The 14,398-nt window shown below is 48.2% G+C and overlaps 1 long non-coding RNA gene across 1 annotated transcript; it reads left to right on the top strand.

Annotated features, from left to right (window-relative positions):
• The first annotated feature begins 7,591 nt into the window (after positions 1-7,591).
• On the top strand, positions 7,592-13,945 carry LOC311599036. Its single transcript, XR_014779761.1, has 2 exons — positions 7,592-8,885; positions 12,551-13,945. It is a non-coding gene; the product is annotated as an uncharacterized lncRNA (long non-coding RNA).
• Positions 13,946-14,398: the final 453 nt, after the last annotated feature.

Here is a 14,398-nt window from a genome sequence, read left to right as displayed (position 1 = left end):
GGGTTGTCCATCACTGTAAGTAAAATTTATGTTATCACAGTGCTTGCCAAGCATGGGTAACAGGGCAACTATAATCGTACATACCATTATACATTTATAACCTGAAAAGCAGGCATTTATACACCTCTGCTTTCCACCCCTCTGGCTAACGCAGCACTCAACACACCTGAGGCTACTTAGTAGATGTTTGGGTTGAGTCAGGTCTGAGGCTGGGAGGCCTGGAGCCTGTGTGGCCGACACTGAATATTTCTGTGTTCTAGAAGACCGTTCCTACACGGGACTGACCACACCAAATGTAGTCAACCATTTTCCTTCTCAGAGTTGCCAAAGGCAGGGCAGCAAATGTGAATTCTTACCTTTCAGGGAGGCTGTCTGGCCTCTCAGGCTATCTCATTCTTTGTTGACACACGGTGTTATTTTGTAGCCCAAGCTGGCCCAGAACCCCTGGACTTGCCCCAGTCTTCCTAGCATCAGGATTATAGGCAGGGGCCACCACAGCCACTTTGTTATTCTTCTCCTTCTCATTCAGGCAATTCAGCCATTGAGGACTGACTGAGGAAGTTGAGCCCAGGCACAATTAGTCAGCGTGGCTTTAGTCAGGAAGAGAGAGGATCAGAGCAGAATCAGGAAGTGTGGATGCGAGCCTGAGGTGCATCTCTGAGGCTCTAGGGCCAGCAGACCAGTTGCTACTGGTCATGGGTTTATGAACAAGTTGATCTTGGAGGCAGCAGGCAGGAGGTTCAGCATCCAGCCCTCAGCTGCCCAGGATGACTAGGAAGTTTTGGCTCATTGTGGAAGGTCATGTGATCTTTCAAAGTGATTCCTCGGCTTCTTCCCGAATACCTACTATGTGCCAGGTGTTCGAAGGATGCTGAGGCCACAAAGGAGATGAAGTAATGGTTGAAACACTCAGACATGCTAAGACATGGATAATCCTCACTACAATTATGCTAGAAAGCCAGGCACAGGAGACCACATAGTGTGAGTTCTGATCACATGAAATGTCCAGAGAAAGTAACTGTATAGAAGCCAAGTCGGGTCAACTGTTTCCTGGGGCTATGACAAATGGCAGAACGGATCTGTGTAGGATGACGGAGAATGTTCTAGAACTGTACTGTAGTGGCGGCTCATACAACCCACAAATACACTAAAATCAGTATTGTGCGTTTAGGTGATGTTTATGGTGTGCACATTATAGGTCAAAGCTTTTTGTTGTTTTTATTTTTCAATCACAAGACTCTGCCTCTTCTATGGAAATGTGGACAGCTGTCAGGGACAGGAACCCAGGAAATTCTACATTCAACTCTGAGGTGAAGCCAGCACGAGTTAGCACCCAGGGCAGGTGGGCCACCAGAGGGGAGCCATTTCTACTGAAGAAAGTACAGGCTGCCCTCAAGGTGCCCTCCACACCAGCCCCCAGGCCTTTTGTTCTCTTTTTCCCTTTGATGTGTCTTCCCGATGGGGAAGGGAAGCTATGGCTTTCAATCCGGCTGGCTGGCTAGAGGAATGTACACCAGGGTGGAGGACAGCTGGTTTCAGCCACATCCTGAGCAATGGACGGGAGCTGGGAAGAGAGAGGGTGGAGCTTAGCGGATGGGCCTGGAGTTGACACAGCATGCCGGCCTCCAGCTCCTGATATGATGTGTCTTCTGGGTACCTCAGTGGTCTTCTCTGGACTTAATTGTGCTAGTCCCTCCCAGGGTCCCTGGATAGCTCAGCAAATAAAAAATTAACATCTGGCCCTGTAAGGGAATAAAGCATCTGCACTGTTTAGTCTCTGCCAGCCTGGTGAGTTGTTTGCTTGGTTGTCTGTTTCATGTGGGAGAAAGGTCTTGGTTATGGTGCCAGGGCTGGCATTGAACTTTTACTATATACATCTATAGCTTGGACTATAGGAGTATGTCACTTACCCAGCTCCTGGCACTTTGTTTGTCTGTTTATTTATTTACTTATTGTCGTCCCTTCAGTTTTCTTGGTCTCAGGACTCTGACATCCAGAGGTAAATGGTTTGAGATATGGTTCACAGGCTGACAAATTCTGGTCTTCTGTTTCTTCTTGGTAGGTATCCTCTCAACTCTTGATCATGCGACTGACTTCTAGCTCCTTAGACAGTGGGACTCTGGACCGGAGGCCCAGTTCTGAAGTGGGAGAAACCCTGTTCCTTTTTGTAAGGACCAAAGGGTTTGTGACACGGGCGGGCGTGGGAAGACAGAGCTGGAGATGATCTCCTTTGAATTGAGGCCTTTCCCCAGGGAGCTGGGTGGTTCCAACCTGCCCAGGAGCCTGGGACAGACAACCTTGCCTGTGGGCAGTGCCCTGGAGGTGAGTCACAGAGAGGAAGGCCGTTCCTCTGTGGAAGGAGGCCACCCACCAAGGCTTCATTATCCAGCACAATGTAAAGTAATTGCCTCCATTTAGCCTGTGCCTCCTGCGAACCTGGCACTGTGGGAGGCGCTTCCTCCGCTTTATCCCACTTAATCCAGCAGCGGAGCACAGGTAGGCGGGATTAGTCTTGTTGCTAAAGAGGAAACTGAGGCTCAGGGTGAGGCAACCAGGAAGTGCGCATTCCTTACCTTGTGCGGGTTGGAATCTCACTCAGAGCGCAAGACTCATCTCAGTCTTGTGTCTGCCTGTTGGCTCCAGGTGCTTGCCTCATGGAATGTGGGTCCTACTGTGGGTTGGACCAAATGACAAAGCTGAGGAGGAACTCAGCTAAGGTCACAGGGGTGAACTGAGTCCTGGCCCTCACATCGCCCTGTGACCCTCACTGGCTCTCAATGCTCCCAGAGACCCTTTCAAGTCTTGTCTCCCTCTACCCTGCTGCTTCTTTTTTTGTTTTGTTTTTTTGCCTTGTCATATGATGCTTAGAGTTCTGCAGAGTGTTGGGACACAGTTCCATCATGTCCCTGAGCAGAGAACTCTTATGGCATGTGACAGCTACAGTGAGCTAATGAATATGGGGTCCACGTCCTGACTGTGAGTGTGTGTTTATGAGCGTTTGCATGAGCGTGTGTGTGTGTGTGTGTGTGTGTGTGTGTGTGTGTATGTATTTCATGCTGCTCATATTTCTTTGGTCAGAACTGGCCACATGGTGCAGCCTTACTGCAAGACGGCACGAAGTGTAGACTCCCTAATGCCCAGGAAAGAAGAACCGAACACCAGCTGTTCTTCTACCCATGAAGGAAGTGAAGCCCACAGAGTGGTTAGGCTGGGATTTGAACCCGGAGAGGCTGATATGGGGCCACCTCCCCATACTAAGATCCCTAATTTAATCATGCCCACGAAGACCCTATTGCCAGCACCAGGGCTTAGGAAGTGAGGGTATCCTGGGCCCCATTATGTAGCCTGCCACACCGTGTGAGAGAGCTCTTACCTGGAGTCTAACTATCTTTGGCCGGTCCCTTTCTTGGGGTCCTGATCTCCTTCTGCATTCATTGATAAACAGCCATTTGCCTTGCTTTGCTCTTTTCTGCTGGAACCACAGCTTCACGGGTGGGAGCTATGCCGGATCCGTCTTCTCCGCAGAGTTGAACTAATACAAATCATACAGCTGTGGAAGCGACGGAATAGGCTAATGAGACAGCCAGTGGTTAAGAGCACTAGCTGCCCTTGCCGAGTTCGGTTCCTAGCACCCATATTGGGTGGCTCACCTTCCACAGGAACCTGTACACACACATGCACACTCTCAATACAAGCACCCACATACAAAATTAAATATGATACAAATAACTCTTAAAATGACAGTGATAGACTAGAGTGAGCAGAGAGTTTCTTTGAGGGAGCCAGAAGCTACTGTGTGTAGGGGTGAGGCAGCCAGTGGTGATGCCCAAATTAGCCATCGTTTTGAGCATGAAGAATGGGTGGGCAGCTGTCTAACGGGGCTCCTGTAGACTTCTTGGCCTGCCATTGCTTCATGCCTACACACGGAGGAGGTGAGAGCTGAAGAGAAAGTTGGCAGGCTTCTCCCTAACACCTTTGATTCATTGACTCATTTGGTGAATGTTTATTGGCTATTTCCACAGTAGTAACATCCTCGGCTGGGGCAGCCATGGCCTCAGGAACCTCTTTTTGGTGCCACGTGGACAGACTTCAGATCACGCCTACATGTTCAGGGCAGAGGCAAATTCCAAACCACGAGGAGGAAGAGAAACAGGCTCAGGGAAGCTGGGCTCCAGCCCCAACTAGGCCAATCCCTTGGGCAAGCCACATTCATATGTGTATGTTACTGAATCTGCCACATTGCTAAATTCTGATTATGTATGGCTTCCAGACAATCCTTCCGGATGTCTTCCTTAGTATTTCTTAGTACATCTATTTGTGTGTGCATGTGCATATCATAGCACACATAAGGCAGACAACTAGTGGGAATTGAACTCGGGTCATCAGGCTTGCCAACAAGCACCTTTTATGTGCCGGGCCATCTTGCTGGCCCTTATTCACTATCTTAAGATCCAAGGTCATAATAATATAGTGTGATAAATGATAATGATGGTAACGCACTTTGGAAGAGCTCTCCACGTGCCAGGCACCGTTTCATGTGCTTTCATGTTGTAACTCACTTCATCCTTGTGCTATCTCTGTGAATTAAGGGTTGTTATTACCCACACTGCCCAGGAGAAACCCAAGGCACAGAGAAGAAGCTAAGCAACTTGCCCAAAGTTGCACAATGACTCGGTGGCAGAGCCAGGATCCAGCATGCAGAGGTCATGGTTTAAACTACCCTGAACAACAGGGCTTAAGCCATGGAATGCGACATGAAATGAAGACCCAGAGGACTTTAAGCCTCTCAGAACTACCTCTTTGCTACTCTAGAACCAGACACTGGTCCTGGCACGGCACTACTTCCTGGCATCTCAGGTTCTTCCCAGAGCAGAACGATGCTCATACCTATTTCTTAGCGGGAAGACAATTCGACATGCAAAAATTTAAAAAGGCCAGTTATGGAAGAGTGCTTGCCAAGCGTTCTGCAGCTGACTGTGAGATTGGAACATTAACTGCCACAGAGCTGAATGTTTCACTGTGTGTGTGTGTGCGCGCGCGTGTGTCTATGTGCCCCTCTTTCTCTGTCTCTGTCTCTGTTTCTCTGTCTCTGTCTCTCTCTCTGCGTGCATGTGTGTAGTATCAGGCTCTTCACCGGGGATGCTGGGCTGGGTGGGAACATATGCTGGAATGAGCAGTAAGCAGGGAGCGAGGGAATGCATCCAAATTCCAGTTCTGCCATCACCTCCCTGTGTGATCCGGCAGCGCTGGCAGGCTACCAAGCCTTCGGGTTCCAAGGTGAGGGGGTGGAATTAGAAGGTCTCCAAGGCATTGACGAATACTATCAGTTTAGAAAGCCCCTGGCTAAATTCTTCAATGAATGAGCAATCCAGCAGTGCCCATTTCTACCAAAGAAGCGGCCGCCCTTTTCTTCCCGCCCTTTTCTTCCCACTGTGTACTTGAACTGGGAACAGAAGGTGGTTTGCCTTGGCATCTAAGCTCCTCCCCTGTCAAGCTGGCAAGGAGCTCCTGAAAACCCAACTTATCCTAGCCAGGTTGCCTTAGGCTTGTGATTACAAATGGCCAGTCAACAAACTGTTTTTTTTCATTTATAAATCTCATAATTAGATAAATGCAGAAGAGACAGTTAGGCAAAATGAATAAGATTAAAATATCTTATAATCCCATTATTTGCAGAGGATCACCATTAGGATTTTGGCAGATAGCCTTTCATATACTTTCCAGATGTCTATATGCATTTAATTCAGTTTTAAGTTTATTTTAGAGATAGAATCTTACCCTGTAGTTCAAGCTGGCTTGGAATTTTTGGCAAGCTTCCTACCTCTGCCTCCCAAGTGCTATAGTTACAGGTGTTCACATCATGGCCTCACTCTTTGTTATGAATTTGAAGTAAAAAAAAAATCAATCCATATAACTGTATCCAAAAATTTCACCACAAAAGCCTAAGCATTCTTACTTTGAGAGAAAATAGGAAGAACACCTAGGTAAATTAGGAGTTAGGGAAGTCATGGAAAATCTATGTACCAGAAGTGTCTGGGTCGAGATTTGTAAACAAGTGAACTTCTCCAAAAGTCTTCTATACAAAAGGGACAGCGAGCAAGGCCAGAGATGGCTTGGAGGGTAAAGGTGTTTGCTGTGCAGGCCTAGCGACCTGAGTCTGATCCCAAACCTACGTTAAGGTGGAAGGAGAGAACTAATGCGGCCAAGTTGGCGTCTGAGCTGCATGGCGTGGGCTTGCACGTATGCACACACACACACACACACACACACACACACACACACACACACAGGCAGGCTTGCATGCGCACACTCTTAAAAAGAACACCGCAGAGACGACCCAGAAGCATGACACAGTGAGAGCAGAATTAAGCTCCATGTGGCTACAGTTTGGGGGGGCAACTAAGTCACAGGACAGCTGGACAGTAGGAAACAGCTATAAAAAGATGCCACAACTGGGTCACTTACAGACAGACACGTACTCCTCACAGTTTTGAGACTGGGAATTCATCAGCAAGGTGCTAGTTAGAATGGGTCATCTTTCTTGGTTCATACCGTGTGACTTCTCCCTGACACCCCCACCTCCCCCCAAAGATGGAAGATGTCACAAGCACTCTTGAGCCTATTTTATAAGGGCACTAGCCATCTTCCTAAGGGCCTCACTTCCTAGTGCCATCACTTTGGGGGTTAGGGTTTCAATGTGCAAACCTGGGGCAACATAAACATCCAGATTATAATGGAACGATAAGATGTGTGTTCTAGAAAGTGCCCTCTGGCCTTCAGCATAGAGCGAACCAGGGGAACCGCCATGGAGAGCTGGAGGAGTGACAGCAAGCAGGCTGCTGCCGTCCTCCAAGTGACCAATACGGCTGTAATCAAGGCTAGGGACCACCGGTACTGGCATTGCGGGTCTGGAGGAACATTTAAGGACAGGCCTTGGGGAATAGAAGAAACATTTAAGGATAACTCCTTCTTGTATGGCCAGAGTGGCATTGTATGGCTTTGAAAGTGGAAGAGGACAGTGTTCAACTTGGGACTTCATGCTGCCCGTAAATACTCAAGCCACAGAAGAGAGGTATTGGCTACAAGTGGTTGCTGCGATGATCTGGGGTCTTTGTAAGAAGAAAAGGATGTCTGAAAGCCCCAAGGCACAGAACTCTCAGAAGACAGCACTGGGAGTCATGGAAGCCATAGGGAAACACATTCCCATGAGGGCACGAAACAGTGGCGGAGGCAACCTGAATCTAGTCTTTCTTTCAAAAAAAAGTTTTTGTTATATTTTTAAAGTTGTGCGCGCGCGCACGTCACAACACACGCGTGTAGGTCACTGGACAAACTTCGGGAATCGGGTCTCTCCTTACACTACGTGGGGATTGAACAAAGGCCCTCACGGTTGGCGGCAGGTGTCTCTACCCGCGGTTTGAATCCAGTCTTGACTGGCTGCGGTGGTGGGGACCACGGACGCAGAATTTCAGCGTGCATGGGCGGGCACCCGCGGCGTTCCTCCCGCTCACCGGGCGGCGGAAGGTTCCCCGCGAGGACGGAGGCGGAGGCCAGCCCGCGGGCCCCGAGCCGAGCGTGAGAGCCGCCGCCCCGGGTCCGGCTCGCGCGGCCTTGCACAACGCGCCCGGATAAGCGGGGCAATTACCGCCCTGCCCCGCCGCCGGGGTTGGCTGGGCGGACGGCCAGAGGCCTAGGGACTCGCAACCACCCAGGGAGCGCAGGCCGACCGACCTGGGGGCCACCAGCGCGCCCCGCGATTTCACAACGCTCGGCCGGGGGCGGGGGCGGCGTGGTGACATCACGAACAGACCACGCCCCTCCTGGGAACCGGTCTTCGCGCTGGGAATCGTGCCCTTTCCCTCCATCCTTTTCCTTCTTCTCTCCGTTTTTTTCGCTTTTCTTCTTCCTAGCATCTCTTTCTCAATCTTCTTTCCTTTCTTCCATTTCCTCCTTCGCTTCCACTCTCTTTCCTTCCTGTTTCCTGCCCTTTCCGCTCGCTCTCCTTTTCTCCTTCCCTTCTCTCGCCTTCCTATCTTCTTTCCTTCTTCCTTTTCGTTTCTAACCTTCTACACATTTAAATTTTTACTTTATTTTGTAAATCAGTCCATAAAATTTGCTGTCTCAGTTAAATTTCAGGCATAGCTGAACAGCCGATCTCTAGAATTTTCTCACCTTGCAAAACAAACTTAAAACCGTTTTGCCTACCTCCCCAGATCTCTCTCTCTCTCTCTCTCTCTCTCTCTCTCTCTCTCTCTCTCTCTCTCTCTCTCTCTCTCTCTCTCTCTCTCTCTCTCTCTCTCGGCCGTTCTTGAGACCGTCATCCTGTTACCAGCAGCTCCAGCTCTTCCTTTTCCTCCTTTGTGCCGTTCTTTCTTTCCCCTCATCCCTCGATTTTCTTCCCCTCCCTCATCATCTTTCCTTGGCTTTTGAAGAGCCCCGTGGCCCCACTGCCCTGTTGGCAGCCCTTTGCAGCCCCTGCCCAGCCAGGCCAAGAGGCCTGTCAGCAAGGCTGTTAGAGAGCTGTGAGTCATCTTTCCTCCCCCGTGTGTCAGGGCCAGTGGGCGGCCCCTGGAAGCCTCACCTGGCTTTTTGTGGTAGACAAACATGTCCTGCAGGAAACTCCTGCCAGCAGGAGTTAATTAGAGAGGCTCTAACCTCGGTAGAGTCAGAGGGTCGGGCTGGGAGCCCCTCTCTTCTCTGGGCCATCCCCAACCCCGGGGCTCCCTTCTAGACATTGCAAGAGAGCCATGCTACTGATGATGGGGGTGATAGGCTGGCTCGGACACCTTTCCGTGTACCAAGCATTCCCACAGACGTGAGCTCACTCTGGTTCTCACAGCCACCCTGGCAAGGGGTAGGTAGGCCTTCTCTTTCCCATTTTACAGGTAAGGAAGCTGAGCCTCAGGTGGAGGGATTTTCCTGTGGCCATAAAGCTGCTATGCTGTGCAGCTGGCGGGGCGGGGGGGGGGGGGGGGGGCGGCGGGAACCCGAGTTAGCATCACCAAAGCAGGGGGGGGGGCGGAAGGGGGCTAGGTCCAAGTTCAAGATGTTTTTAAGTCATTCGGCCCTCTCTGTGTTCTCATAGCACCTGTGTAGACGACCCCTTGCCTCTCTGGGCAGGGCTTGGTGGGTTTCAGCATAGGACAGTGAGGACACAAGTGAGGAAGGGCTTAATGGTGTGCATATCGAGCACTGAGGAGCTGATATCCAGAGTTTTTAACCCAATCATGTTGCCATTCAGATGTCTCAGGTTACCTGGGCTCTTGGCTTTTTGGTACAGGTGAGGAGTCTTCTTGGCATACCTGTAGCTACAGCTCTTCCTCCTTTTTGGGGGTACCCTCTCTGGCTGGCGAGGGTTCACATTCCCAAGTAGATTGTTTCTGTCTCTTTACAAGTGTATTGGTGTGAGCACATTTATTTATGCCATGGGTAATGTTGCTGGAGTGTAATGTGTAATGGTCACGTGTGGCCAGCTCCCCTTCACGCCTGGCTCTTATGGAGGACAGACTCTTCTGGCTGCTGGGAGCGAAGTGTGGTCTCTTTACCTTTACTTTGATTAGAAATGATGTTTGGACCATTGAGTTGCTGGTGCTAAATTCTTCAGTTGTGCTTGGACCAAGGAGGCCTATACTCCAGAATGTTCCAGCTTTATTGGCCTGGGTCCCAGCACCATTTGGAGGAGCAGCTGCTTTGGCTGAAATGGTTAGCTTGGAGTTCAGTGGGAATGCTGTCTCAAAAAAAAAAAAAAAAAAAAAAAGGAAGCTATTGAGGAAGACATCCTGACACCAACCTCTGGTAGCCACACATGCTTACATGAGTATACTATACACACATATACACACGCATACACACACACACACACACATACACGAACACACGAACATGGGCGCGCGCGTCATGCGCGTGCGCGCACACACACACACACACACACAAAGAACATGGTTTGATTTATATAAACACCTTTTTAAAAATAATGTATTCACTTTACATCTCGATTGCAACCCCCTCCCTCATCTCTTCCCGTTCCCACCCTCCCTCTTCCTCTATCTCCCTCCCCTAGTCCTCTGAAAGGGGGAGCCCCCCTCCCCTATCATCTGACCCTAGTCTACCAAGTCTCATCAGAACTGCCTGCATCCTCTCCCTCTGTGGCCCTGGTACAGCTGCCCCTCCAAGAGGGAAGTGACCAAATAGGGGGCATCAGAGTCCACAGCAGAGACAGCCCCTGCTTTCCTTACTAGGGGACCCCTATGGAGACTGAGCTGCCTACAGACTACATCTGAGCAGGTGAGGCAGGGTCTTTCCCTAAACATACACATATTTATTTGTTTGTTTATTTATTTTATCACATACAGTTTTAAATGCTGGTTAAGAGCTTCATCAAGATATTACTGAAACACAGTAGGCTACACATGTGTACATTGTACACTTAGATAGACTGTGGCCTGTGTGTGCAGTGGGCAGTGCAGAGATGCACAACTGAGGAGTCGTGAGAAGGGCTGAGAGGAGTCTGAGTGCTCAGCCTTAACTGGGGCATCTCAGTGGAGCACTCACCCTCTCCATCTCTGGCCCAGCCAAGGCTCAGGGAGCACCATGTGAGAGGAGGCAGAAAGACGGTAAGAACCCAGGGGTGGAGAGGAGTGCTGAGAAGTGCTGTCTTCTAGACAGGGCATGGCTTTTGCACTCATGAACTCACCACTGGATGGTTACCTGCAAAACACCTGCACAAGATCAAGGCCACCAGAATCCCTGCATAGATGGGGAACTCTCGGGGGTCCCACCTGCTGCTGAGGAGCTACTGGCAGTTAATAGCTGCTCAGAAAGGGAGGTGCATTCTTTTCATATGGTGTGATCACTGCTAGGTTTCCTATGTGCCTCACACTTGTGCCCTTACAGGAAGCAGCACTGACTAGACTTAGAGGGTTATAAAAAATAAGTAAAAGAGGATGTAAAGTTGGGAGGGGACATGCTGAGGCAATATTAGGTGAGCTGAAAGGGAAATTGGGGTGTATAATATTATATTTGTATGCAAGTATGAAATTCTCAACAATAAAGAAAAATTATAAAAAAATATTTTCCATAGATATAAAACCATTGCCACAATTATACCAGTGAATATTTTCTTTTCTTTTTTCCTTCCTTTTCTTTCTTTTTGTTTTTGTTTTTGTTTTTGTTTTTTTTTTGGTTTTTCAAGACAGGTTTCTCTGTGTAGCCTTGACTGTCCTGGACTCACTTTGTAGACTGGGCTGGCCTCGAACTTACAGCGATCCGCCTGCCTCTGCCTCCCAAGAGCTGGAATTAAAGGCATGTGCCACCATGCCTGGCTACCAGTGAATATTTTCATTGGCCATAGAAATTTATTGTGTTCCTCTAGTTTTTTTCAAATAAGTTTTTGCTATGTGTCCTGGGCTATCCTCAGACTCATGGCAATTCTCCTGCCTCAGCCTCCAGCATGCTGGACAATGGGTATGCATTGTCATCTGTGTCCTTTTGAAGCCTCCCTTTCCCTTTCTTTCCACCCCCATGGGAACCAATGATCTGCTTTTGTTACCACAGCTTAGATTTCCTTTCCTAGATATTTGCACAAATGGAATCTTCCCATGTTTAACGCAGTGCTCTCTGGCTTCCTGTTCGGCCTCATCCAAAGCCATCCAGACTGTGGAACATGTCAATAGCTTATTGGTTTTATGTTGCTGTACTGCATCCTTCAGGGCCAGCCTAATAAAGCTGCTCTGAATATTTGTATACAAGAGATTTTTTTTTTAGGTACCTAGGGCAGGAATGGCTGGATCGCATGTTATGCTGCATGGGTCACTTTTCCAGAAGCTGGCAACTGTTTCCTGGTGTGACTGTAGCTTCTTTCCTATCAGTGATGTAAGGTTACAGGTCTTCATATCCCCTTTGACCTCTTGTCATGGTTGGACGGATTCTGTTTTCCTTTCACTCTTATTTTCCTCTCTGCCTCCCTCCCTCTTTTCTTTTTTTCTTTTTTTCTTTTTTTCTTTTTCTTTTTTTTTGATTTTTGAGATGGGGTTTCTCTGTGTAGCCTTGGCTGTCCTAGACTCACTTTGTAGACCAGGCTGGCCTCGAAATCACAGCAATCCACCTGCCTCTGCCTCCCAGGTGCTGGGATTAAAGGTGTGCACCACCACACCCGGCTTTTCTTTCCTGTTGAGACAAGGCCTCATCATGTAGTCCAGGCTGGCCTCAAACTGACTTTGTAGCCCAGGTTGGCCACAAACTTGCAATCATCCTGACTTAGTCTCCTCAGGGCTGGGATTCTAGGTATACACTGCTGTATCTAACTATTTAACCATATAGATATATGCTATATGTCATTGTAGTTTGGGAAGTTGTGATAAAACAAACAAACCACAAAATCAACCACTGGAACCATTTAGACTGTCTAACTCAGCAATATCTAGTGCATTCACAACACTGTACACTTTTGCATCATCTCTGTAGCTCTAAAATGTTCTGACTCCTGAATTAGGAAACTCAGTACTTGAGAAGTCACTGTTCCTGGCATCTGCTCTTTTTTCTGTGTCTGCAGATTGCTGGATATTCACGATGGAGCTTTGGATCGGATCTGCACAGCGAACAGGCTGGCTTCTCCCACTCGGCATATATTATCAAGGCTGCTCGGCTGTGGCATCTTCTCCATCCCTCTCTGACTAGGACTCTGTTTTATGTACGTGCCACGCCCACTAACCAGCTGAGGGACAACGGGTTTCTACCTCGTGCCTGTGGTGAAGATGCTGTGATGAGCTCCGGATATGGACGTTCATTGGAATTCTGTTTTCAGTTGAGGATGTATCCAGAGTGGAATTCTGGGCCCTGTTGTCATTTTATGGTTAACTCTTTGATGAGTCACCACACTGTACCTTACAGGGAGCACATCCCTTTACATCCCCAGCAATAAGGCAAGGATTTCCCATCCTCATGTTCCTCGCCAACATGTGTTATTTTCCATTTTCTGGATAACATCCATCTTAGTGGTGTGCAATTGTAACCTGTAGCATTGATCTTATTTTTATTATAGTTTTTTCTTTATGCTTGAGAAATTCACATAAGTATACAATGAAATCAAGTCACAGCTGTTCCCGTATCTCCTCTCCAGCTCACCATCTCGCTCACAGCTTCATTTTCTCAAGACAGGGTTTCTCTGTGTAGCCTTGGCTGTCCTGGTCTCCCTCTGTAGATCAGGTTGGCCTCAGACTCACAGAGATCCTCCTGCCTCCGCCTCCTGAGTGCTGGGATTAAAGACGTGTGCTACCACACCTGGATTTAAGTAATCCACTAAGTCCAGTTAGTGCTGTCCGTATGTGCATGGGTGGGGGGTCATTCAGTGGACCATGTGAGACCATCTACCGGTGGCCGCATCCTATGAACTTCCTACAGCTCCTCAGGGAAAGGTGGGGCCTGGATCCCATCTATGTGGGAGTTTTGACAGGCTCGGTTTTGTGCAGGTAACCACAACCGCTGTGACCGCATGAATGCGGCAGTCCTGTCCTGTCCACAAGACAGCATCTTTCCCTTTTCTGAGACGTTCCCTGAGCTCTGGGCCAGCTGGGAGCTTCTATCTCTGTTAATTGGTTTTCATTTTGAGGCTAATGTCATTGGGTCAAACATTTGACCCACCCGATTTCTTCTTCCATTTTAAAGGATTTGCCCTGCCGTCTTCTGGCTTGTGTTGCTTCTAGCAACAAACCAGCTGCCATCTCCTTCCCACTGGGTGTGCTCTGTCTCCTTCTTTGATTGCTTTTTTAGATTTTATCACCTGTTTTGAGAAAGTTGACTATGGTGTATATAGTGTACTTTTATTCATCTTTAAAGATGCATTGAGCCTGTTAGTGTTTTGCATTTATACTTTTCAATCTAAGTGGGATTTCAGAAAATATCACTTAAGTATATTTTCATTAACAGATAAATAAAAATTAACCAGGCATGGTGGAATATGTTTTTAATCCTACCACTTGGGAGGGAGAGGTAGGCAGATCTCTATAAGTTTGAGGCCAGCTTGGACTATATAGTGAGTTCCAGGACAGCCAGGGCTGCAAAGTGAGACCCAACTTCAAGAAACAAAGCAAAATAAAAACATAAAATTATACAGAATAACGAGGAACCAGGTGATGTTTCAATAAAATAAAAAATTTGCCATTAATTTTAGGTGGATTTATTGAGATATAATTAACACATAATACTATTCACCAACTTAAAATGCATAATTAACAAGCTATGGATGATCTGTATCCTCTACCACAATTTTAGAACACTTTCATTATCCCCAAACAGCCTTAACTGTCACCTCTCACCCACCCTCAGCCCTCAGGCAACCACTGGTCAACTACAGATTTGCCTTCATTAGATTCTTCAAAGAAATGAATTATGCACTATGTAG

The sequence above is a fragment of the Acomys minous genome, assembly GCF_964271855.1.
Source record: "Acomys minous genome assembly, chromosome: 1".
NCBI lineage: Eukaryota > Metazoa > Chordata > Mammalia > Rodentia > Muridae > Acomys > Acomys minous.
Note: the sequence above shows the minus strand (reverse complement) of the source record. Positions and strands in the feature narration are given on the sequence as shown.